Raw genomic sequence first — 26,026 nt, 5'->3', positions numbered from 1 at the left:
TTCATTTAGTTTGCACTGGACTGCCCTAGCCAGTTGACTGGATCCTGAATTTGTCATAATGAATCATAGGTACTTATCATAATTTAAAGTAGTATCTTCTAATTTGTTAGTAGGTTTTGGAACTATTCCAGACCTGAGCTAGAATCCTGGTTCTCTTGTGACCTGGAGTGAATAACCTCTCTAATTATAGATTCTGGATCTTCAAAACTTAGTGAAGATGATGCTCAGATTAAGCAAGGCATATTTCATTGGCTCTAAGACACTGTTGATTTTAAGGCATATTTTTGGAAAATTAAAATTTAAGAGAAATGCACAAATTAGAATTGATGCAGTAACGTATGTTCAACACCTCAGCTCAGTACCTGCACAGGAATAAGTGCCCAGTGGATAGGTATTCACTTCTCCTCCTTTGTCTTTGTGACCTCCCTTCACTCTACTGTCTCTTTCCTCTTCAAAAATCAATGAAAGTTACAAAACAACACCAGAAAGGAAAGTAGGGGATGAATAAAAAGATTTATTTTTGCTTAAACAGAGGCTTTTTGTCACTTAAAGTCTAAACATAGTAGTGATCCCAAAAATACTGTTTTCTGGAGAAAATGGTTGTTCTGCTTTTAGAACTAGGGAACATTTCATGGGCCAAGAATAAAATAAAGTTTTTCACTTAAGAAAACAGGGATGTTGCTTAACTTTCATCATATTATGCCCAAGATCATAGTATGTCTCTTGCCACAGGTATGTTTAGGGTGACATTTCATTTTTTAAATACAGAAATAATGTTTTGCATAGTAGGCATCTGCATGTATAGCAGAAGGGCCTGTAAAGATAATCAAGACTAGATTACAGGGAAAATTTTGATCATGACAATGAGTTCAGACTTTTCTCTTAAAAGTGATGGTGGGGGAATGGAACGATTTTATGTAGAGATGAATGAGATAATCATACTTGCATTTCCAAAGAAATCATTCAGGGCAATGTGATGAAGGACTGAATGAATGAAAATAGAGGTACTCTAAATCTACATTGGAGCCCAAACCACAAAGGGTCTTGGATTTCGAAGTCACGGTAAGTGCATGGTGGAAGAGCAATGGAGCAAAAGCAAACTAACACAGGGAATTCCAGCACACATGTATTCCCCATCAAGCAGGAAGAAGGAAAAAAAAACTGACTTTGTTATATACAGTTGTTTATTGCCTTAAAATTCAGGTTTCAAAGAAAAGATCCTAAAAGGACAAAAAGCACTAACTATGTTAGGTCAGGTTGAGATACTCAATGAAAGGTATGATTTTGTGATAGTAATGTTTATAGTGCTTAAAGTTCCTATAAAAACAGAAACTCCACAGGTACATGTAGCAAGGATCTAGGGATTAAGATAGCCCAGGGAACACCTGGATATCAGGCCCACGTACCGAGTCTTATTTGCAGACTTAATAGGCATCTTAGGGGAAATATCAAAAGCGGTTTTAGGACTAATGATTTCTAGCTGGAAGAAAAGGCCTGGGAAGGTATTCCCTGGGAGGGAATTCTCTGAATCACTCCAAATAAGAACAAAAGCAGGGTATCTTGGCCTTTCTTGAGTCACTTATTTATGTTTGGTGGACAAGATTGTACCGTTGAATGTCATCTAGTCTAGTCTCAAGGAGCTTTCTACAGCTTTCTCAGAAAGATTTCCTTTAGAGAGTTAGTGATGTATATGAAAGAGTGTCCATGGAATAGAGGCTAATTAATCATAGAGTCTCTAGGGCTAAAATAAATAGGCAGAACAAATTAAGAACCTTTCCGATTTAATTTTAAAAAAATCCTGTCTGGAAACCAAAGCTTGATTGATATATCTTCAGGGCCCTCCATTGACTTTGGAAGCAATATAAACCATATTATTGTGTTTGGTCTAGACTTACTGACCAGTGACTTGAAAGCTTCTAGCTTTAAGTACGGTCCAGAGCAAGAGAAGGCCTTTCTGCTGTGCTTTGCCACAGTACATACAGCTCTGCCAGTTGCTCCCTATTGAGCTTATCCAGTGATGCTCTCTAAGTGTTGGTGTAGGCTAGGAAGCTATATGGAATCTACAGCATGTCTCGGAAAGCATATCATGATGGAGGTCTCCAGGATTTGGGTCAACTCAACAAATATTGGGAACCTAATATGGGCCAGAAACTGTTCTAGGTGCTTTCAATATGTCAGTGAATATAAAAGAGATGACATCAAAGAGTTTACATTCCAGTGCGGAGAGAAGATAATAAAAAATAAAAACAATAAGTAAGTAAGTAAATTTTATAGTATATTAGAAAGTGGTAAGTGCTATAGAAAAGAGTACATAGAGTAGAGCAAGGTGATAAGGATTAGGAGGTGGGGTGGGGGGAGCTGAGAATGTGAGACTGAAGCCAAGGCTTGAGGGAGGTGAGACAGTTAGCCCTGTGGATATGGAGATGGGGAGATTTAAGACAAAGGCAGCAGCCAGAAGAGGTTTTGAGGCAGGAGTGTACCTATATGATGGCACAAAAACCTATTTGGCTGAGAGAAAAGAGCGAGAAGGAGAGTAGAAATTACAGAAGTAGAGGTCAGGGCCAGATCAAATAAGGCTTTTACTTGGATTATGAGAGAAAGGATTCAGTGGTGGCTCCCTAGGACCAACTTCAAGCAGATCCTGTGACATGAATATTGAGGGAATCCAAGGAATTTTCTGGATTACTTTCTGATGCCCATGTCCAGTGGTAGATGGCAAGAAAAGTTTCTGTCCTATTCAGGATCTCGAGGATTAGATCCATCAAGAATAAAGATTTGAGTTCCCATTTTGGGTAAAGATATCAACAAGCTGAGATACAGGCTGAAGGCTTATCAGGTAACTGGGTACAACCTGTTTAATAACAATACTATCTCCTGCCATGCACTAAGGAACATCACGAAATTGTGATGACACCTTCTGAAGCTGTCTTAAAGCTAACATCTGTTCTGCTCAGAAGTTTGTGTGTAGGGTTACTAAAAGCACCATGGTCTGCTGCTATGTACTAGTGGTGGAATAACTTGGACAAGTTACAGAGCTCCCTAAGCTGCAGTTTCTTTCTTTATAAATCAGGGCTAATTAAAGGACCTACTTGAAAAGGTTGCTGAGAGTATTAAATGAGATGATGCCTGGCGTAAGACTTAGTGGAGTCTTACTTTATTATTACTAAACCAATATCATGTACCCCAAGGCACAGCATTACTATTTCATTGGCCTCAGATAGAAGCATGGATAATTCATCTATAGGCAGAAAGGTAGAGTATTTGAGTGCAGAGTCTAGTAACAGGGAGTCTGCGGAAGGCTTTTCTCATTGCTTCAATTCACTCAATGAGTTGAAAGGATCATCAGCTGAGAGTGGGAATGGGTGAAGCTGAGAGTGGGGAGGGTTTGAGGAGAGGTGAATGCATAAAATACTCATCTCCAATTTTAGGAGAGTGAATGCACTTGAAATGTATAGTGTGATTGCCTGGAGAAAAGTCATGCCTTTTACACAAGTAAAAAGTTGCATCTGATTGGTGTCTGAATCTGAGAAGAAACTAAATCTATAGAGCATGTAATATCATATTTACACCACATGGGATTCAGGTGACTACGTGGCCCGGGATGTCTATCGTGAATGGTGTATCTGATCTTCCTAGTTTAAAATCAGGCATGCCCTGCCCTGCTGTGCTCTGTTATGAGGAAAAGTACTCAAACAAGTCTTGAGGTCTCAATTAGAAGGCAGGGGCTTTGGGCCCACACCTCTAGGGTGCAGGCTCCTGCTTTCTACTCTTTCTCTGCAATCCATATCAAGGGCCTCATTGAAAGTTTCTTAGGAGCAGCCTTCTGAAAGCAACCAGGAAATAGAATAACTAATTATGGCTTTATATCAGGAGTGGAAATGGAGAGTCTAGTGTCAGCAGCTGTGACAGTGATGTCACCAACAACAAACTGGTTTTGTTACGTGACCTCGGTTGTGGTCCTGGCAACTGCCTAGCTTTCCTTGTTCTGCCTGTTTGCCAAACCTTGTTCTGTAGGTTCCTGGTGGTTGCATGAACTACCTCATATCCTTTCCATAAAATCATCTACTTTTTATGGGAGCTTGGAACGAAGAGGCCTGATTAATAGATACAGTGACGGAATACTACTTGCATGAAGTAAAAAGATCACTGACCTTAAAAGCAACATAATCAATCAGAAAGACATTGCAATGCAAATGGGAGTTAGTGTAAATGCATCATCAAATACCTCAGAGAAAAATGCTTACACTAAGCATGGGTTTCAGAAATTGGCTGGAGTACACGTTATGTTCCATGAGATCAGGCTTGTATGAAGAACAATTAGAGCACCCTTCAAGACAAATGCAGAGTTCAAGAAATGTTTTGTGATAATGATGCCCAGGAGCCAATAAAACTGGGATGCGAGTGTTCTTAGCAGCGTGATTCATCATAGCCTCAAACTAGAAACAACAATATATCCATCAGCAGACAAATGGAAAAACAAACACAGTATAACAATATAATAGAATACTATTCAGTAATACAAAAGAATTGAACTACTGATATTGGCAACCCATGTGTGAATCTCAGAAAACATTATATCAACTGAAAAAAAGCAGACTCAAAAGAGTGTATACTGTATAATTCCTTTTATATGAACTTCTAGAATTGGCAAAACTAATCGGTACTGAAAGCAATCACATCCATGGTAGCTTGAGGCAAAGGTGGTGGGGAAAGACTGCAAAAGGTCACAAAGCAATTTACTAGATGGAAATGTTGTATAGCTTGAGACTAGTGGTGGTCACTTCAATTATCATAAAAACATTACACATAAGGGGCGCCTGGGTGGCTCACTGGATTAAGTGTCTGACTCTTGGTTTCAGCTCAGGTCATGATCTCAGGGTCAGGAGATCGATGAGCCCTTTGTTGGGTTCTGCACTGGGCATGGAAACTGCTTGAGATTTTCTCTCTCTCTCTCTCTCTCCTGCTGCCCCTCCCCCCACCACATGTTTTCTCTCTCTCTCTAAAAAAAGAAAAGAAAAAACATCACACTTAAAAATGTGCATTTCATTGTATGTAAGTTATACTTCAACAAAGTTGGTTTTAAAAAATTACGTGTGGCTAGGTACAAATGTATGGTAACATGAGCTCTGACTTAACAATCAGCATAATCTGGTGTACACTTTGAAATCAAACAGCTGAGTCTGAATCCAGGACATTCCATTCATCTATTACCCATGTAACCTTGAATAAATTACTACAGATTTTAGAAAATTGGTATCCTTCTATATTTTTACAGTGAGGATTATAGGAGAAACTGCCTAACATGTAGTAGAAACTCAAGAAATAATGGTCTCAATAAGCAACTGAAGTGGACCATGGTGCTTTTAGTAACCCTACACACAAACTTCTGAGCAGAAAGCAACTCCTTTCTTGGAGACAAGAGATTGTCTATGGGACAAGAAATCATCATTAGACTGAATTTCCACTATATAAAATACACATGAAAAGAAGCCTAAAGCTTACGAGGTGCTCTGATGTGAGACTAAGGATTCATATCTGACACACCTATTAAGCATAACATAAATCTGATGAAAGATTCCAAAATTGTGCATGGTTGGAGCATTTCCTTTGGCATCAAGACAGTCCTGGTTTGCTGCTATTTATTAGGGAAGGACTTTGGGCATGCAAGTTCCTTTTCTAAGCTTCAGATTTTCATCTGTAAACGGGAGTGTATAAAATACCTCAAAGCATTGCTATGAGAATTAAATGAAATAATACAAAGCATTTACACAGTATTATTTTGTAATTGTTAAATCAATATCTTTTCTACATTTATTTAACTGATTTATCCATTATGGTACACTTATTATTTGTAATAGCTTTCCTCTAAATAACATATAGAGTAAGTCTTGCTTTCTAGTATTTTAATGACTTTGGAGGAGCAAGAAAGTATGTTGTAGGAAATTAATAGTTTTATTGTATGATTCCAGTTATAACAATAAGCTTACTATGTTAAAGTATATTTTAGGCTCACCATACCTACAACTACAAAGAAATGGGAATCTTCTGAAGAGGAAGATTATCAGAGCTTCTCTTGACAATTATCTTAGGAATCATCCCAGAAGAATCTTCAAGCAGTTAAGCACTATTAACAACTTGTATGGCTACCTCTATCTCTGGAACTGGCAGGTGCTGGCTAGAACAGCTTGCCTGAAGTAGATGCTACCTAGACCATAAATTCTTTCAGGTTTAATTCATCTTTCTATCCCTAGTGCCTGACACATAGTATATACTCAACAGTTGTTAGGTGGGTGGGATGGGGTGGGGAGAGTAAAAGCAAATAGTACCAATAAGAGCTTATATAAAAGAACTTGTGCTTGTCCTCAAGGCCCCTTTCAGAGAAAATTATGGGAATGATTAGTAACCATTTATGAAATGGTTAGGAACCAAAATGACAGGAAATATTGAAAAGAGCACACCTAGAGAGCATGGAACATGAGCAACAGAGGCTACCTAATTTATACAGGAAGCAGTTATAATTAGTGGAAAAATATACTGTGTGATTGTGAAGATAAGAGTCCTCCCCTAGGATTTATTTAAGATTGGTGTAGGTAATTGAACCATGCGAAAGGTAAAGAAGTCACATTTTAACACCTAAGAATCTACACTATTAATTGGTAAAATCGAGTATGAAGAGGATAAATAAGCTGAGACCAAACCTTATCATTCTTTATGCAACTCTGAAGACATAATTTCAGGATACAAAAGTACTCGAAGAGTATTTTGTAATTACAAACCAATAAGAAAATCCATCCAGGAGGAATAATTATATAATTTCTGCATGGCTTCATTGTGCGAGGCCTAGAGAACGGGAATAAATAGATCCCTCTATCATTATGACTGCTGTAGGCAGTGACTCACCATTACAAATGGGACCACATCCTAGAATAGTTTTCTGTCCCTTTGCGTATCATGTAAGAAATTAAGCAGACTATATTTCCAGTTACTTAATAAATTTTTAGAAACCCCCAAACCTAATTCAGTTTTGGAGATTTTTGCCAGTAAAACAAGATCAGCAATAGAGTGAAGCTATTATTAAAAATACAAGAATTTTCTGCTTTAAAATGTTTTTTGTCTGCCTTAAATTGTTCGTCTTTACTGGTGGGAAGTTAATTTATATCTTTAGTGACCTGTAGTTTCATAAATATTTATAGTAGCAAAATGCCATCTGTGTAAATAATTGGGGTTTAGTTTCGAAATTCTTGAGACTAACACTATAAATCGCATTAAGAAACATTTCACTTGCTCCAATCCTGCTGAGTTTTAATCAATGAATATTATAATAACCTCATTATAATCTGCATAATATTAATAAATGATGGCACTGAGAGACTACAGATTTAACAGATAACAAAGAAGCAACATGATTATAAAAAAAGTTATTCTAAAAACAAAAATAAAAACCCTTAATCTTTTAACCCTCAATCTATCACCATATGGATTGAGAATTTGTAAATTTTTGCATGATAAGTTATGTTTATTTACTCAGTTGCATTAGTATTTCCAGCAAAGCTTGTGGCTGGAGAAAAAAAAAAAAGTAGGGTTTCCTTTCAGTACAAGCCTTGGTAATCTTTCACCAAAGAGCCATCTCAGCCTTCAGTGTTTTGCTTGAGGAAGACAAGAAAACAGTAAAAGGGCAGCAGTAAAGGAGTGAGTGGTGATATAATCAGACAATCTTATTAAGCCATTCTGCAATGCAGAATCTTGCTCATGTTTACCCTACAAGCCCCCTTCAGTTTCACTTACTTGTTCTAAATTCACATGCTAGGAATTCAAAGACAAATGGAACCAGGCCCTGGGTTGGAGGACCACGTAGTCTCTGAAATTTCACATATGATTATATGAGGTCTGGACTCTGCCACATGGGACAATGGTGACCCTGGTGGATTCCAGCTATACTTGGACTGTCTGGCCAGATCCCAGTTCTGCTCTTTGCCTGTGACAGACCCCTAACAAGCATATTACTGAAGCAAGCCAGCTCCTGGCAACATGAATGAAGGTCATTATAATAGGTGATCTACATCTCATAGTATCATTTATTATTAACCCACCTAAAGGATTTTTGTTAAGAGGAAAGGATTACAGAATGCTTGGTATACCTAGAATGCCCATCTTCAACTTCTTGCTGCTTCCTCCATCTTTCCTTTCAGGGTTACCAGAACGCCTCCATTCTTTTGTTACCAGGCTACATCTGGGATGAGAGGTTGGAGGGTGGAGCTGGGCTGCATCATTCCGTAGAGGTTCTGTTTGTGCTCCAGGCCAAGCCGCCTCCTGATGTTGACCATTCAGGGACACAGAAATAGAAGTCCTCTGAGAGACCAGTGGAACCCACTCCATACTTGGATTTCACTCCTATAGTGTATATTACAAGTTTCCCTGAAGGAAACTGGGTGGGGAGGAGAAACGAAATGAGGCTCCTGACAGAAAATACCCATGTGTGAGGATGCCTGGCAGTGTCGGCCATGGTGAGGAGCAGCAGAGGTTCTGGGGGAAAAAACAATTGTGCCTAACCATTTGGAAGCCATTCAACTTCCCCCCAACCTCACCAGTGTCCTGGACGAGTTTACAAACTCCTGACTCCTGGCATGTTGCTTCCACTCCTTTTCCCTTTACCCCTATAATTACTCTAAGTGTCTAGAGGGGCCCCAGCAGGAGGACAGATACTATTGTGTAAAGGACCGCCTTGAAGAACAACTGAACAGAATTGGTCTGAGTGCAGAGAAATACCAGCAAAGGCAGTAGGGAATGGACTCAAGGGAATACGATTTGAGATCTGACGAGAAAGAACCATTTACTAGTTGTATGACTTTTCTGTTTCCTTTTTTTTTCATATGTGAAATAGGGAAATTAATAATAATGCCATGTTTCCCAACAGCTGTGATGATCAAATGAAATATCTATGAAAGTATATTACAACCAGTGGCACATTGTAAATACATTAATAAATATTATTCCACAGTGAGAGTAAGATTATATAAAGATCTCGACAATAATAGAGCAGTAGATACATGCTACCCACTGTGATTGTTATTTTGCGGTTATTATTGATAAAAACAAGCCATGAATGAGAATATTAATGCTGAAATATTAATTGGAAAAACCAAGATTAAAAATCTAATAAACAGAACGATCTTAACAACATTAAAACAGTACATAAGCTTAAAGGGAAGCCAGAAGAAAATCTATCAAAATGTTATCAGTAATTATCTCTAGGTAGAGGAATTATAGTTTTAAAAGGGAGATTTACTGCAATGTTTGCTCAGTATCCTTTTTTTTTTTTTTTTTTTTGAGGAAATCTGCCCCTACCCCTGGCCTATTCAGGTGCAGTGGAAGCAACTATGTTCTGTCCTCATACTACCTCATCCCAGCTTGGGCCGTACATGATTGGTCTAAGGATGGGCTATGTAAGTTGGGCCCATGAGTCTCTTTCTAAAGAGTCTAGGTATGGAATGGAGAGAGAGTGTGATAAATAAGCTCTCTATATAACAAAGGCATAAATTCTAAAACTTGGGAGCTTTTTGCCCATGCTTTCTGTCATGTGGGCTGGAAAAAGACTGGTAAGACACAGAAGGAGTGCAGAGAGGAGCAGAGAGAGGCCACATTAAGTCCTAATGGTCTTTGAAACTTTGGAAACACCTGCATTCCTGTCACAGTTTCTCCAAGCTACCTCATTATCTGTACAATACATATCCCTTTTGGCTTTACCTAGCTTGACTATGGTTTCTGAGTATTTTCCCAAATACAAAGAGATTTTTTTTAAAAAATACTTTTTGTTATTTTCATAAATTTCCATATTGGGCATAAACTCCTTTTATAACCAGAAAAACCATATTTAAAAAATAGCTGTGTACATGATGAGTGCATGTAAAGAAAAAATGTAGAACTTTAACACCAGCTATTTTGCAATCGTTCAGGAGAGTGGATTTGTAAATCAGGCATAATAAATGACCTCCACATCCAGGACTCAATAGGAAGGGGACCTGGGGCTCACTGGAGAGTGTTAGGCACTTGGTTTGCTCCTAAGTCTCCAGATCCAAATTAACATTAGTAACATTAATAGTGTATTAATACAAAGCCTCAGCCTACTTGATCTCCACTTACATTCTTCTTGCAACTGAGTACTTACTTGTAGCAGTTATGAACTTGGTCCAAAAAAGCTCTTTGTGAAGAAAGTACTAAAAGCAGTATGATTTCTTTGGCCTGCTCTCTTTATTCCATTCAAGCACACTAACTTGCCAACTTAACCGAAATCTGTTCCTTCCTATTGCAGTGAAACAGCGGTAAATTTTGAACAGAAATATACAGCAGTAGGGTCTTCCTTTTCTTTCTCAAATTATATACTAATGCACTTCAAATGCTCTGAAAATAAATCCCAAGTTGTTAGGGACTCTAAATTTTATCATATATTTCTTATTTGCCTTAGCCTTACATGTTAAATTAGTTTATTTTTTATTTTGATCTTTTGAGAGAAAAAATGAACTTACACAAAATATGGATTCCAAGTCCCAGATAGTGGATTGTGAAGAAACCAATGCTCTTTTGGTTTTGTATCTCCCTCATCAGCACATAGGAAAAGAGTAATGGAGGCTCTTTATTGTCATTTCACTGGCCTATCTATAGACCATCTCAATTCAGCTTTAACTGTGAGAAATGCCATTCCTGAATATTCTACTTAATAAAACAATACATATGATGTGTGTCTCTGGGTGATTTTTTTACTCTCTCTAATAAGTGGAAAGACTGCTGCTAGCTATGAGATATTAACATCTATAAGTTATTTTGTTTTTTTTTATTTGGGAGAAGTGAGTTGATTTATCATCTATTAGAGCCAAGATTATGGCTCTAGGCCAAGCACACAATTAGATACAGTCCCTTTCTAAGTGCAGAAAACATGGAGAAAAAAATAAAAATACAAGTTCTTCACATATATTTTTTATTCCAAATAAAGAGATCTAATTTAGGCCATATGTGGGAGAATCACAAATATCTAAACTTTCCAGCTCCATAATTAGATACTAAGAGTGATATTCCTATTTGATAAATTCAACAGACACTGCAGTGCCACAAACAGATCCAGATGCCAATCTCTGAAATCTGATTTAGCAAAATAGATTACTTGTATGATTTCAGATTTCTATGGTCTTTATTCCCTTTTTGTTGTTTTCTTTACCTTGAACTCCTGCTTAGTGTTCTTTTGTTGTTGTTGTTCTACTTTTCCATTTAGTGACAAACTTTCTCACCAATCAAGACAGCATGATCTTCATCTAAAAAAGGAATGTGGGGGGGGCAAAGTGACTCTAGAATTTTCTTGTGTTCATAATGAGGCAGTTGATATTTTCCCTACAGAGATATGTTGGCCTAAGGTCTATATCACTGTGCAGAAGTCCTTCAGGTCTGAAGTTTTGATGCCAAAACAAGACAAGGGCCTCAACCCTTCAGGATTCCAGGTAGTATCTCTTTGAGGGAGTAGCAATGTCTGAATCTCAGTGCTGTAGACTGTTGATGGAAGAAGGCTTTGGATAACCTTCTCTCATTTTAAAGATGAAGCAGTTAAGGTACAGAAAAGTAACTTGCCTAAAGTTATCTAACTTGCAAAAGAGCTGGCTCCAAACCTAGGACTCCTGATTCCTAGTCCAGACTTTTTCACCACGCTATTTGGCCTTGGCAGACTGTCATCAATTTTCAATTTTTAAAGATATAATTTTTTTAAACTTAGTTCTTTAAAAAGAAACACATTTTCAGAGGTTTATAGCTTTATGTCATTATCAAGTGATCAATATCAGTCTTGAAAAGAAATTCAACAAAATGTTTTATCAAAGAGTTTCAGCCACTTCTTGCAGGGGTCTCTTAAGACCATTGCGCGTAGTAGTTTTGTCACTCATATTAATAGCCATTCCTTACTAATGAGATGGGCAAAGGAGAAGGAGAACTGAAGGTGGAGGAGGTAATAAAGTTACCAAGAACCCAACAGTGCCAGGAGTCTTAGGAGCTAGGTAACATATTTCCAATTTAGGGGCGCCTGGGTGGCTCAGTCGTTAAGCGTCTGCCTTCGGCTCAGGTCGTGATCCCAGGGTCCTGAGGTCGGGCCCCGCATCGGGTTCCCTGCTCCGCTGGGAGGCCTGCTTCTCCCTCTCCCACTCCCCCTGCTTGTGTTCCCTCTCTCGCTGTGTCTCTCTCTGTCAAATAGATAAATAAAATCTTTAAAAAAATTTAAAAAACAAAAAAACATATTTCCAATTTAAAGAAAAGAAAACTAAGGTTAGAGGGGCTGAGTAACTTTCCCAAGGATCTACTTGTATGACAGACCTAAGATCTCTCAATCACTTTGATTCCAAAGCTCAGGTTCCTTGAGTCAAATATTTGTAAATCAAGTACAAAGACAGGGAAAGGTGCTCTTTAGAAATATCAGCATATTACTTACAGACACTCATTTCTACTTCCCTGACATAAAAATTTTCCTTATATTACTCCTCTGGCCCTTTGGCAATGTTCCCCATGGAAGAAGGTCAAGTACTTAAGAAGACTCCTATTAGTCATGTTGTTAATAAATAAAGCAATGTTATTGAAACCTCTGGGTGCTTTTGTCAGTCAAAGATACCACTGATTTTCTCTCCCACATAGGGAAATGTACACAAGGTCATGGAAGTCTTGGAAAAATATAAATTTTTCAGAGTAGCTCTGCTCTTCTTGTGCCAGGGTGACTTTTGATGGGCTCTGGAAGGTCACCTTAGTCACATTTAATTTGTCATTCCCAGATTGCTCACCAGGGAAAACTAGTCATTAAGCTCCAAGCAGTTAAGTTTTGTACCACTGACTATTCATTTTAGGAATCTAAAACTTTCAGAAAAAAAGTTTTTAAAAGGTAGGCAACAAATGGATAACAGAAATGTTTCTGGGAAGATGAGTGCAAATCAAAATTTGGTTTAATTTTTTTAAATCTAGTATTAATATTGACTCTTTAAAAATTAATAGCAATGACTCACAGTTACATAGAATTCAATAGTTGACCAAATATTTTCAGATGTATACTCTCATTCAATTCTTACAAGGAGCCCTTCAGTAAAATTCAAACATTCAGTGAGTGTTAATATATATAATGAATTGGGCTAGGCTCTGGAGGTACCAAAATAAATAAGAATGGTCCTTTCTTATCCTCAAGGAATTTGTCATTTTTATTATTATCATCTTATATAACATAGTAGGTAAGTAAAGCTCATAAAGAAGGAGATAGTTGTCCACTGAGTCCAGTTACATCCAGGACTGAAGTGGGAATAGTTTTGATACCAAAATTTATTCTAGTCTTACTACACCAAGCTTCCACTCAGCATGAGAGTAGAAATTTAGAGGAAAGTGACCACAGTTTTTCTTTTTAATCGTCTCCCTTAATTTATTAGTTTTTAGTTTATGACTTTTGTAAATTCGAGATTTTTAAGGCAATGTGCACTCTTATAATCACTCATGCTGTTAATACAATGCTTCCTATTTATATTGTTAAAAAGAAAAGTTTTCACCATATGTTTGCTTAAAGAGAAACAGAGTCCAAGTTGTCATGTTCATGCAATTCACTGGGTACAATAACTAACTAACTATGTATGCTATATTTATTATCCTGGGAGTCACAGCTGAGAAGATGGAAGACTTGAGGAGAGTTCAGATGTGCAAAAGGAAGGTGATTAAAATGTTGGGCAAAAAGAAATTATGAAGAAAGATTCAAAGAATTTGGCTTTAGGATATGAGCTGAATAACGTCTTGATAACAATCTTCATGTACACGAGGAGTTATTATACCAGCTGTTTTTTACCTCTGAGGACGGAAGAAAATGAATTCAAACTGCAGCCCTTGAGATTTAGGGTAGCTATGAAAAATGATTTGCTGACAGGTGAGATTGGCAGTTAATGGAATAAGATACCAGGCAAAATTGTGGAATCTCCCTTAAAAAACAAAAAAATATTTCTAATCTCTATAGTTCAAATGTGACATGGCTCCAGGCAGAAAGGTGGACTAGATAACTTCCCAAGGTTCCTTTCAGTTCAACGACTCTATCACTCTGATGATCTCAGCCACCAAAATTATCTTGCCACGGTGAAAGCCAGCTTGATGCTAAAATTCATAGTACCTAAAGTTTCCTTTTTACTTTGCTAATAGTTCCATATAATCATTTAGAAATAATAACCTCAATTTATGGTTTCCCTCCAAATGTCAGCTAGAATCAATTTAAAGGTGACTTGATTAATGTTCCTAAAGGTTAAAAGGCCAAATGTAGGACATTGCTAATATTTCAAAATCTGTTACCCCTCTCACTTATTAACTTTCATTTTAATCCCAAACCATGTAGAACCCCGTAAAGATTACCATTATAAAGCTCTGAGATGATAATATCCTCTACAATTACCCCCAAAAGCTTTCTCTCACCAAATTAAGTTGATTTAGGACTTTAGAGGTTGCTCAGAAACAAATCAAACATAGCAGAGGGATAGGAAGTATGGTAAAACCAAGATATTCCATCTAGCTCATTTACTTGACAACCAAGAAATACGTTTATGATATTTAAGGAATTATGCAGGATCATACAGTTTAGTAAAATACAAAGTTGAGAACAAAATTCAAGTCTTTTGGCTCCCTATACAGTAGTGACAGTTTTATAAAACACATTTTTCATGTCAAAAAACCAAACTAAAGGTAAATTTAAAAAATTATGTTTCAAAATATATCCAGATACTTAAAAGACTGGACAAAGAACCTGAAATTCCTTTTCTGTGGAAACATCTCACTCTTCTCTCTTCACTATAATGAAATCAAATATCTTCCTCCACTGACAGGTATTTTTGAGTCATTCCATTAATATGTGGCTACCATATTCTAGTACCGTACACAAATAAAATGTGTATTTTCTCTAATGGGTTTGTTATATACTAATTGTCAATTTTCCGTAACTGTAAAAAAATAGGCTTTGGAGGCAGAAAAATGAGTTAACTTGATTTTACCAATTCTTAATATCTATCTGACTTTGAGGAAGTTACTGAACCTTTTTATTTCCCCATCTGCAAAATGAAGGTAGTATTATTTACCTAGATTGACTGAGATATTACTATATGTTAAATACTTAGCACAGGCCTGGCAAACACAAGTGCTCAGTAAACTATAAATGCTGCTTCTATTATTATTAATTATTATTACTATTATTATTCCCATAAAGTTATCCTAATCAATGATGAGGGATAACGCCTTTCTATTAGGCATAAAGAATAAAAAAGCTCTTTCTTAGGAAAATAACACTTTCCCTCCAAAGCCATATTTCCATTGTCAAATGAAAGTTCAGTTGAAGTGACACTTCCTGCATTTCCTGAGGACCTAATATATGCCAGAGGCTCTACTAAGTGTTATGGGTACAAACACGAAACAAAGAATCTTGGCTTCAAGGGTTTCATGGTCCAGGGTTGGAAGAAATATATGAACAAATAAATATAATGTGACATGACACAGAAAGCAGTAAAGAGAGTATACTGAGAGGATGGAGGAGAATGGGGAGGGGTGGTGGGTGGAATTTAGAAATGCTTGTCGGAAAATCCAATCAGGTAAATGGAAGGGGGTTCAAGACAGCATTGTAGGAAGACTATGAGCTCACCTTCTTCCATGAACACAACAATTTACAGCTACATATGGAACAATTTTCCTCTAAAAAGGAGCTAAGAACTATATGAATAGTACAACAAAAGACAAAAGAGATGAGTTGAGAAGGGACAGAAGAGGCAGAGATGTAGCCTTGACCCAAACCTCACCTCATATGCAGTGACTCCACAATTAGGAGAAATCCCCTAAATATGGAACTCTCCCTCAAGGAGTGAAGGCATTGTGCCCCACATCAGGCACCCCAACCCTGAGGGCTAGCACTGGAAAGATGAGCCAACCAAATGTCTTGTTTTGAAAATCAGTGGGGATTAAGAGAAGAATAATCACTGAACTATACGGAAAGAAGAGCATACTTTTAAAAATCTCATGTGCAAAATCGGAGGGGTAGACGAACCATGAGAGACGATGGACTCTGAAAAACAAACAGGGTTCTAGAGGGGAGGGGGGTGGGAGGATGGGTTAGCCTGGTGGTGGGTACTGAGGAGGGCACGTTCTGCATGGAGCACTGGGTGTTATGCACAAACAATGAATCATGGAACACTTCATCTAAAACTAATGATGTAATGTATGGGGATTAACATAAGAATAAAAAAAATAAAATAAATAAATTAAAAAAAAATAAATAAAAATCTCATGTGCAAACCCACTCACCCTGAGATCCAATACAGAAAGAAGAGATTGAAAGCATCTAGACCTTAAGTGAGGGAGACTTACTAATTTTAAAGCAGCTACCAGAGAACAGGAACCTATAGGGACTTTATCTAAAAACAGAAAGGCTGGTAGACACCACCTTTGCAATCTCATTCTAACTTACTGGTGATGAAACTGATGGAGGTTATTTTTCATGCCCTCCCTCTTCCCTGCTAACACCAAAGGTTGCTCTGCCTACTCTCCCTACTGACCACCCCCTCCCCACCCCGCCCAGACTGGGTTAGGCAAGTGCCCCACACCCTGACCACCCCACATAACACCCAAGCTACAATGGGGCCAGATGAGTGCCCTGAGCCTTGCCCAACCTGTGCAAAGATTGAACTGCAATGGGCCAGACAAATGCCTTGAACCCAACTCACACCACTCAGAGACAAAGCAGCAACTGGAAGGGACAAGCAGCTTGAACCCTGCGCTGCCTGTGCAGTGGCCAAACTGCAACCAGCCAGGGGAGTGCCCCAAGCTCCACCTCTCCAGCAGCAGGCTTAGCCCTACCATACCCTGCAGGCACATGCAACCCACACATAGAGTGCCTGGCTCTGGTGGCCAGGGGAGATTGAGCTTCTGGGCCACACAAAACAGTTCCTACACAAGGCCACTCTTTCAAGACTGAGGGAGGTAGCTATTTTGCCTATTACAACAGACAAACACAGAGAGACAGGCAAAATGAGAAGATAGAGGAATATGTTCTAAACCAAGGCAAATTCCCAGAAAAAAACCTTAATGAAATGGAGCTAAGCAACCTACCTGATAAAGAGTTACAAGTAATGGTCATAAAGATGCTCAACAATCTTGGGAAAAAGAATGGATGAACACAGCAAGAACTTCAACAAAGAGATAGAAAATATAAGAAAGTACCAAATAGAAGTTGTAACAAATGAAAAATACACTAGAGGAGTTCAACAACAGAATGGATGAAATAGAAGTACAAATAAATGAGCTGGACAAAGCAATGGAAAACACCCAGACATAAAAGCAAAATGAAAAAAGAATTAAAAGAAGTGAAGACAACTTAACTGATCTCTGAGACAACATCAAGTGGAATAACCTTTTCATTATAGGAGTCCCAGAAAGAGGAGAGAGAGAAAAAGGGCCAGAAAAATTATTTGAAGAAATAATAGTTGAAAACTTCCTTAATCTGGGAAAGGAACCAGGTATGCAGGCCCAGGAAGCACAGAGAGTTCCAATAAGGTAAACCCAAAGAGAAACACACCTAGACATATTATAATTAAAAGGGTAAAATGTTAAGGTTATAGAAATAATCCTAAAAGTAGCATGAGAAGAGTAGCATATTATGTATAAGGGAAACCCCATGAGGCTATCAGATTTTTTAGCAGACAGACCAGAAGGGAGTGTAATAACATATACAATATGCTGAAGGGGAAATACTGCCAACCAAGACTTCTCTACCCAGCAAGGTTATCATTCAGAATTGAAGGAGAGATTAAGAATTTTCCAGATAAGCAAAAGCTAAAGGAATTTATCATCATTAACCAGCATTAAAAGAAATGTTAAAGGGACATCTCTAAGCTAAAAAGAAAAGGCATAATTAATAATAAGAAAACATACATATGTAAAAATCTCACCAGAAAAGGTAAAAAAAAAAACAATAAAGGTAGTAGATCAACCACTTACAAAGTAAGCATAAAGAGTAAAAGACAAAAGGAGTAAAATTAATTTAAAATACTATAATTAGTTAAGGGATACATAAAATAAAAAGATGGAAAATGTGTCATCAGAAATACAAAATATGTGTGGGAGATTAAATATAAAGCTTTGGAATGTGTTCAAAATTAAGTTGCTATCAAGTTATGGAAGCTATTATATACATAAGATGTTATATGTGAACCTCACAGTAATCACAAAGTAAAAACTTATAATAAATACACAAAAGAAAAAGAGAAAGGAATCTAAATACAAAAATGAAGGAAACAATCCAACCACAGGGGAAGAGCAAAAGAAAAGAAGAAAGGAGCAGAGAGGAACTATGAAAACGTCCAGAAAAGAATAAACAAGATGGTAACAAGTACATTCCTATCAAAAATTACTTTAAATGTAAACAGACTAAATGCTCCAATCAAAGGACATAGGGTGGCTGAATGGATTAAGAAAAGTAACAAGACCTTCCTATATGCTGCCTACAAGAGACTCACCTCAAACCTAAATATACTTACAGACTGAAAGTGAAAGGATAGAAAAAAGATGTACCATACACGTGGAAATGAAAAGAAAACTGGAGTGGCAAATCTTATATCAGACAAAATAGACTTTAAAACAAAGATTATAACAAAAGACAAAGAAAGACATTATATAATAATAAAGGGGTCATTCCAACAAATGTCACAAATAACATTTGTAAACATCTAGGCATCCAGCATAGGAGCACCTAAGTATATAAAGCAAATATTAACAGAAATAAAGGGAAAAATAGACAGTGATACAATAATAGTAGGGGACTTTAATACATTTTACCCTTACATGAATGGATCAATCATCCAGACAGGAAATCAATAAGGAAATATTGGCCTTAAGTGACACATCAGATCAGAAGGACTTAATAGATACACAAAACATTCAATTCCAGGACAGCAGAATAAACATTCTTTTCAAATACACATAGAACATTCTCCAGGATAGATCATGTGTTAGGCCACAAAACAAGTCTCAATAAATTTAAGAAAACTGAAAATGGTTTCAAGCATCTTTCTGATCACATGGTATGACACTAGAAATCAAACATAAAGAAAAAATAAAAAACACAAACATGTGAAGACTAAACAACATTTTACTAAACAACTAATGAGTCAATAAAGAAATCAAAGAGGAAATCAAAAAATAACTTGAGACAAATGAAAATGCAAAGACAATGAACCAAAACCTTTGCAATGCAGCAAAAGCAATTCTAAGAGGGAAGTTCATAGCTATACAGGTCTACCTCAAGAAATAAGAAAAATTTTAAATACACAATCTAACTTTACATTTAGAGGAAGTGGAAAAGAAGAACAAAGCCCAAAGTTAGTAGAAGGAAGGAAAAAATGGAGACCAGAGAGGAAATAAATGAAATAAAAACTAAAAAAAGAAAAAAGAAAAAATAAATCAATGAAACTAAAAGCTGGTTCTTTGAAAATATAAACAAAATTGACAAAGTCTCAAACTAGACTAAGAAAAAGAGAGAGAGAGACCAAATAAAATTAGAAATGAAAGAGGAGAAATTACAACTGACACCACAGAAATACGAAAGGATTGTAGGAAAATACTATGAACAATTATATGCTACAAAATTAGACAACCTAGAAAAAAAAGCATAAATTCCTAGAAACATGATCTTCCAGGATTGAATAGGAAGACATAGAAAATCAGAATAGACTGATTAGGAATAATGAAATTGAATCAATAAAAATAAAAAACATGTTACAAACAAAAAAATTTCTCAACAAACAGAAGTTCAGGTCCAGATGGCTTCACAGGTGAATTCTATCAAACATTTAAAAAACAATTAATGTTTGGGGCACCTGTATGGCACAGTAGTTAAGCATCTGCCTTCGGCTCAGGTCATGATCCTAGGGTCCTGGGATCGAGCCCCACATCGAGCCCCACATTGGGCTCCCTGCTCCACGGGAAGCCTGCTTTTTCCTCTCCCACTCCCCCTGCTTGTGTTCCCTCTCTCGCTGTCTCTCTCTCTGTCAAACAAATAAATAAAATCTTTAAAAAAGTAAAAATTAAAAAAAACAGTTAACATTTATCCTTCTCAACTTATTTCAAAAAATTGGAGGAGGAAGGACTATTTTCAAACTCATTTTGTGAAGCCAGCATTACCCTGACCTCAAAACCAGATAAAGACAATAAAAAAAAAAAAAAAAAAAATCACATGCCAATATCCCTGATGAACATAGATGCAAAAATCCTCAACAAAATGAATTTAACAATACATTAAAAGTAGCTTCCAAATAACCAAGTCTGATTCATTCCAGGGATGCAAGGATGCTTTAACATCTACAAATCAATCAATGTGATATGCCACATTAACAAAATAAAGGATAAAAATCATATGATGATCTCAATAATGCAGAAAAAGCATTTGACAAAATTCAACATCCACTAATGATAAAAACTCTCAACAAAAAGGGTATGGAGGAAACATACATCAATATAATAAAAGCCATATATGACAAACCCACAACTAATATCATACTCAATGGTAAAAAGCTGAAAGCATTTCCTCTAAGATCAGGAACAAGACAAGAATGCCCACTCTCACTACCTTTATTCAACATAGTATTGGAAGTACTAGCCACAGCAATTAGGCAAGAAAGAAATAAAAGGCACCCAAATTGGAAAGGAAGAAGTAAAACTGTCACTATTTGCAGATGACATAATACTTTATAGAGAAAACCCTAAAAACTCCACAAAAAACTATTAGACTAACAAATTCAGTAAAGTTGCAGGAAACAAAATTAATATACAGAAATCTATTGCATTTCTGTACACCAATAGTGAAATATTAGAAAAAGAAATTAAGAAAACAATCTCATTGACAATCACATGAAAAAGTATAATATACCTAGGAATAAATTTAACCAAGGAGGTGAAAGACCTGTACTCTGAAAACTATAAGACATTTATGAAAGAAATTGAAGACACAAATAAATGAAAAGATATAAAGTGCTCATGGATTAGAAGAATCAATATTATTAAAATGCCCATACCACCCAAAGCAATCTACAGATTGAATGCAACATATATCAAAATACCAATGGCATTTTTCACATAAATAAAACAAATAATCCTAAAATTTGTATGGAAGACAAAAGACCCTGCACAGCCAAAGCAATTTTGAGAAAGAACAAAGCTAAAGCTCCCTGATTGCAAACTATACTGCAAAGCTAGTAATTAAAAGAGTATGGTACTGGCACAAAAATGGACATGTAGATCAATGGAACAGAATGAGAGCCCAAAAATAAATTCACATTTATATGGTCAGTTAATCTATGACAAGGAAAGCAAGAACATAAAATGGAGAAAAGACAGTCTCTTCAATAAGATGGCACTGGGAAAACTCAATGGCTACATGCAGAAGAATGAAACTGGACCACTTTCTTACACTATACACAAAAATAAACTCAAAAAAGGACTTAAATTTGAGACCTGAAACCATAAAATTCCTAGAAAAAAATAGGCAGTAAGCTCTTTAACATCAGTCTGAGCATATTGTTCAAAGATATGTCTCCTCAGGCAAGGGCAACAAAAGCAAACTGTACAAAGGAAACTACATAGAACTAAAAAAATTTGTACCATGAATGAAACTATCAACAAAACAAAAAGGCAACCCACTGAATGGAAAAAGACACTTGCAAATGATATACCCGAAAAGGGGTCGATATCGAAAATATACAAAAAACCCATACAACTCAATAACAAACAAAACAAAAAACTTTAAACAAATAAACAACCTGAGTAAAAAATAGGCAGAAAACCTGAATAGACATTTTTCCAAAGAAGACATACAGATGGCCAACAGACACATGAAAAGATGCTCAATGTCACTCATCATTAGAGAAATGCACATCAAAACTACAATGAGATACCACTTCATACCTGTCAGAATGACTTATTCAAAAAGATAAGAAATAACAAGTGTTGGTGAGGATATGGAGAAAAGGGAACCCTCATGTACCATTGGTGAGAATGTAAATTGGTGTATCCACTATGAAAAACAGTATGGAAGTCCCTCAAAAAATTCAAAATAGAACTACCATATAATTCAGCAATTCCACTTCTGAATATTTATTCAAAGAAAACAAAAACACTAAGTTAAAAAGATGTATGTACCACTATGTTCATTGCAGCATTATTTACAATAGCCAAGATACAGAAACAATCTAAGTGTCCATCAATAGATGAATGGATAAAGATGTGAGGTGTGCATATGTATGAGTGTATAAAATGGAATATTAGTCAGCCATAAAAAAGAACGAAATTTTGCCATTTGTGACAACATAGATGGAGCTAGAAGCTATTAGATTAAGTGAAATAAGTCAGAGAGAAAGACAAATAGTGTGTGATTTGATTTATATGTAGAATCTAAAAAATCAAACAAAACAAAACAGACACAGATTCATAGTTTCAGAGAATAAACTGGTTGTTTTGAGAAGGGAGGAGGTTAGGAGGATGGGGAAAATAGGTGAAGAGGATTAAGAGGTACAAACTTCTAGTTATAAAATAAATAAGTCACAGGAATGTAATGTACAGCATAGGGAATATAGTCAATAATATTGAAATAACTCCATATGATGACAGACAGTAACTAGACCTATTGTGGTGATCATTTTTTATAATGTATAAAAATATCAATCACTGTGTTATATACCTGAAACATATATAATACTGTATGTCAATTATAATTCAATAAAAATAATTAAGAATTAAAAACATAAAATGATTCATAAACTAAATTAACAAAAAGAAAGAAAATTTGATTACTTCAGCTGAGTCTAAATTCTAAGCAACTAGATGGAGGTTCATGATCACTAAACAGTTATTTTTTTTAAACTGAAATTTTCTTCACAAAAAGAGGTCACTGGTCAAAAGAGTCACTTATCTATCTCATCCTTATTCATTTGGGCAGAAAGGATCACAAAATAAAAGAGACTTCAATAGAGAGAAAGAGAGAACCATTTTAGCCACCACCCAGGGCACATGCATATACAGATCAGTAACTATTTGCTGTATAAGCCTTTTTCAGTAAATCTGCATTTTATTGCGGGTAATCATCAACGTAAGAAGGTAATTTTATTATCATCTTATTCTCATCAACACACTCCTCAAAGCATATTATCCAGGTGATGTTCTCAGTTCTCCACTTCAGCTATCACACGGATTCTCATTCTTAACAAAAGTCAGGCACAGTAAAGGGGTCATTATCAATATCCTCAGGGCTTCTATTGACTTGGTCATAACCTAATTATGTGGCTAACATTTGTTTGGATGTGTCATAAGATTCTTAATGTCTGATCATTTTTAAATACACATGGTAACTTATTTATAATGCTGATTAAGGGATACATAGGAAATGCTGAGACTTGTGCATACATAGGAAAACCCATGCTCTATGTAATAAATCACATATAAAGAACCTCAAGGAAGATGATTAGATGTTTAAACTGTTAAATGCTTAAGACATAGCTCCCCAAACATATCAGTACACAACCCTGAAGTGAACCCTTCCCCATTAGGAACCGGCACCCTAGATAGTAGTTTTAGTAGATCCCTACACAATACCTACTATCATTTTTCATAATGTATCCTACATTAGAATATAAGCAGAAATCACAGAAACAGCAAGATAAAAGATTATGTGACAAGTAAATTGCAAACAACATACCTTTGAAATAACTTTCCTGAGATTATTTGAAAACATAATCAATATGAGCATATTTGACTCTGCTTTAAAATGAGAAGTAAAATGAGAAACAATTTACCAGATTAAACACTCTGAAATATTCATACTTTGTTAGAATAAAAATACACACACAAAAAGCCACTCACCACCACAAATGATACTGTCTACGTAGCACTTGATGCTTTGCCAAGCATGTTTCCGTACCTCATCATATCTGAACTAGATGGTATCCATGTGAAGTGTTTTCATAGTGCCATAAGAAGGATAACTTTGTAGAGAAGTGCACTTTTAGCTAACAGGCTTTGGGGCATGTTCTGTCAAGCAGAGAAATTTCCAAGTCAGCACCAGCTCTTCTTCTATTCAGCATGACCTGTTACTAAATGCTGTTAGTTCTAGCCCCATAGTACTTGGTGAATTTGTCCCCCCCCTTTTCCATTTCCTCCTTTAGAGAATGAAAGAACAATGAGGCAGGGAGTTTATCAGTCTGTACCAGCATATTCTCATATCCAGAATAGTGCCTGACAGGTAGAAGTGCTCAACAAATACTTTCAAACAAATGAATGAATTCCCACAGCCCCACATTATCCTATTTCCTCAAAACTCCCCCACCCTCGATCTCTATGGAACCTCCTAATTGGTATTATGAACAAGATTTTCTATTCTCACATGTACCTTATACATGGCTGCTTAACTGATTACACACCAATGGTTTTACTCCTTAGATTAAAGCATTCATATTTCTTTTTATTATTACAAACTCCTCATCCTGGCATTTAAAGTCTTCCATGATGGCCCTAACTGATCTTTCAAGATCCCAGCCTTCAGTTTCAACATAAGATCCCTTGTATCATTCCTGTCACGCCTAGGACCATCTTGCCTATTTGTCTCTGTTCATGCAGGTCCCTTGGCCCACAATGGCTGTAGCCACCATATTTACCTATTGAAATACCACCAGTCCTTCAGTATTATGTGAAATGCTACTTCATTCAAGATGTACTAATCAGATGCCATCACTTTGTCTCATGCAAATCTCTTATTCTGTCTTGTAATAGTTACATACAGAGCCATGTCTTTTCTTCAGTATTCTAAGCTCCAGAAGGTCAACAACTATGTCTTACGTAGCTTTGACTCTAAAGTACCTACCACATGTAGTAAATGGTCAATACAAATTAGCTAAATTGAAGTGATTCTAAAAGGTAGGTTATAGGATCAAGAAATATCCACCTCCTTGAACATACGGTGAAGAAAGCAGAGGATGGATACAGAGCTCCAAAATTTGGGGTTTGAGCTCTGTCTTTTACAAGATGATTAACTCGGGCAAGATTTTAATTTTTCCCTTTAGCCTGCCTGAAGCTCAGTTTCCTTATCTATAAAATGATGATACTTGTATTATCTACTGTACAGGGTTATCATTCAGACTGAAATAGAAAAAATGGAAGTGATAATGCTTTGTAAACTTTAAAGTGTTATAAAGATTCAGTTTTCTTTCTTTCTTTCTTTTTTTTTTTCAAATCGCACACCATGGACCTTGTTGGCTGAATAAGAAACGAAAGCTATTTGGTAACTGTGAGTCTTTTCCTGCCATACCTGGTGGAGAGTGAGGAAGAGGTAGGACTAAGAAGAAGGGAGAAGGAGGGCATTCTTCTTCTGCCAGCAGTCTGATCACCCAGCCTGAGGAAAATTAGCTTTTGAACATCTTCTAACATTAATAAACAGCCAAGTCACTAAATTGCTATGGGACAGCATTTAGAAAAAAAAAATTCCCTGTGATAAATGATTTTGAGATTTACAGTGTATCATACATTTAGTGTAGTAAGCTGACAAAGCAGCTTTAAAAACATCACCAAGGTTTTGTTTTCCTCCTCTGCTTCCTCCTGTGTATTTTCTCTTTGCTAAATTCATTAAAAAAAAAAAATGAGGAAATACTTCCTTGGAAAAGACTGTAATTCTACTCTGTGATCATATCCTTGTCTATGGATATCCCTCGCCTGAAACTCAACACAAACGGCTGTGTGTGAAGAAAGAAGAGGAGGAAACAGCACCAGGAACTGGCCTGCATGGTTGGAGTAGTCCTGCCCCCGGGGAAAGCTGTCCCCCAGGCCACTTTCTGCTTCAGACAGCTCCGATCTGAGAGACAAGCTGGATGCAGGTTATGTTATCTGAGAACCCTGGACAAACGTGGTTCATTGTGATGTAATCTGATTTTAGAAGGGCTTACGCAATTCGCATTCCTTGTCAGAGGCTTTCCCA

The 26,026-nt window shown here is 36.6% G+C and overlaps 1 protein-coding gene across 2 annotated transcripts in view; it reads right to left on the bottom strand.

The window, feature by feature from the left end:
• PDE4B (phosphodiesterase 4B) overlaps window positions 1–26,026 on the bottom strand; it is a 429,564-nt gene that overhangs the window by 151,571 nt on the left and 251,967 nt on the right. The gene's annotated exons all lie outside the window — the stretch shown is intronic.

This window comes from Neomonachus schauinslandi, chromosome 4, assembly GCF_002201575.2.
Source record: "Neomonachus schauinslandi chromosome 4, ASM220157v2, whole genome shotgun sequence".
Taxonomy (NCBI): Eukaryota; Metazoa; Chordata; class Mammalia; order Carnivora; family Phocidae; genus Neomonachus; species Neomonachus schauinslandi.
The sequence above is the reverse complement of the archived record's forward strand: the minus strand, read 5'-3'. Positions and strand labels throughout refer to the sequence as shown.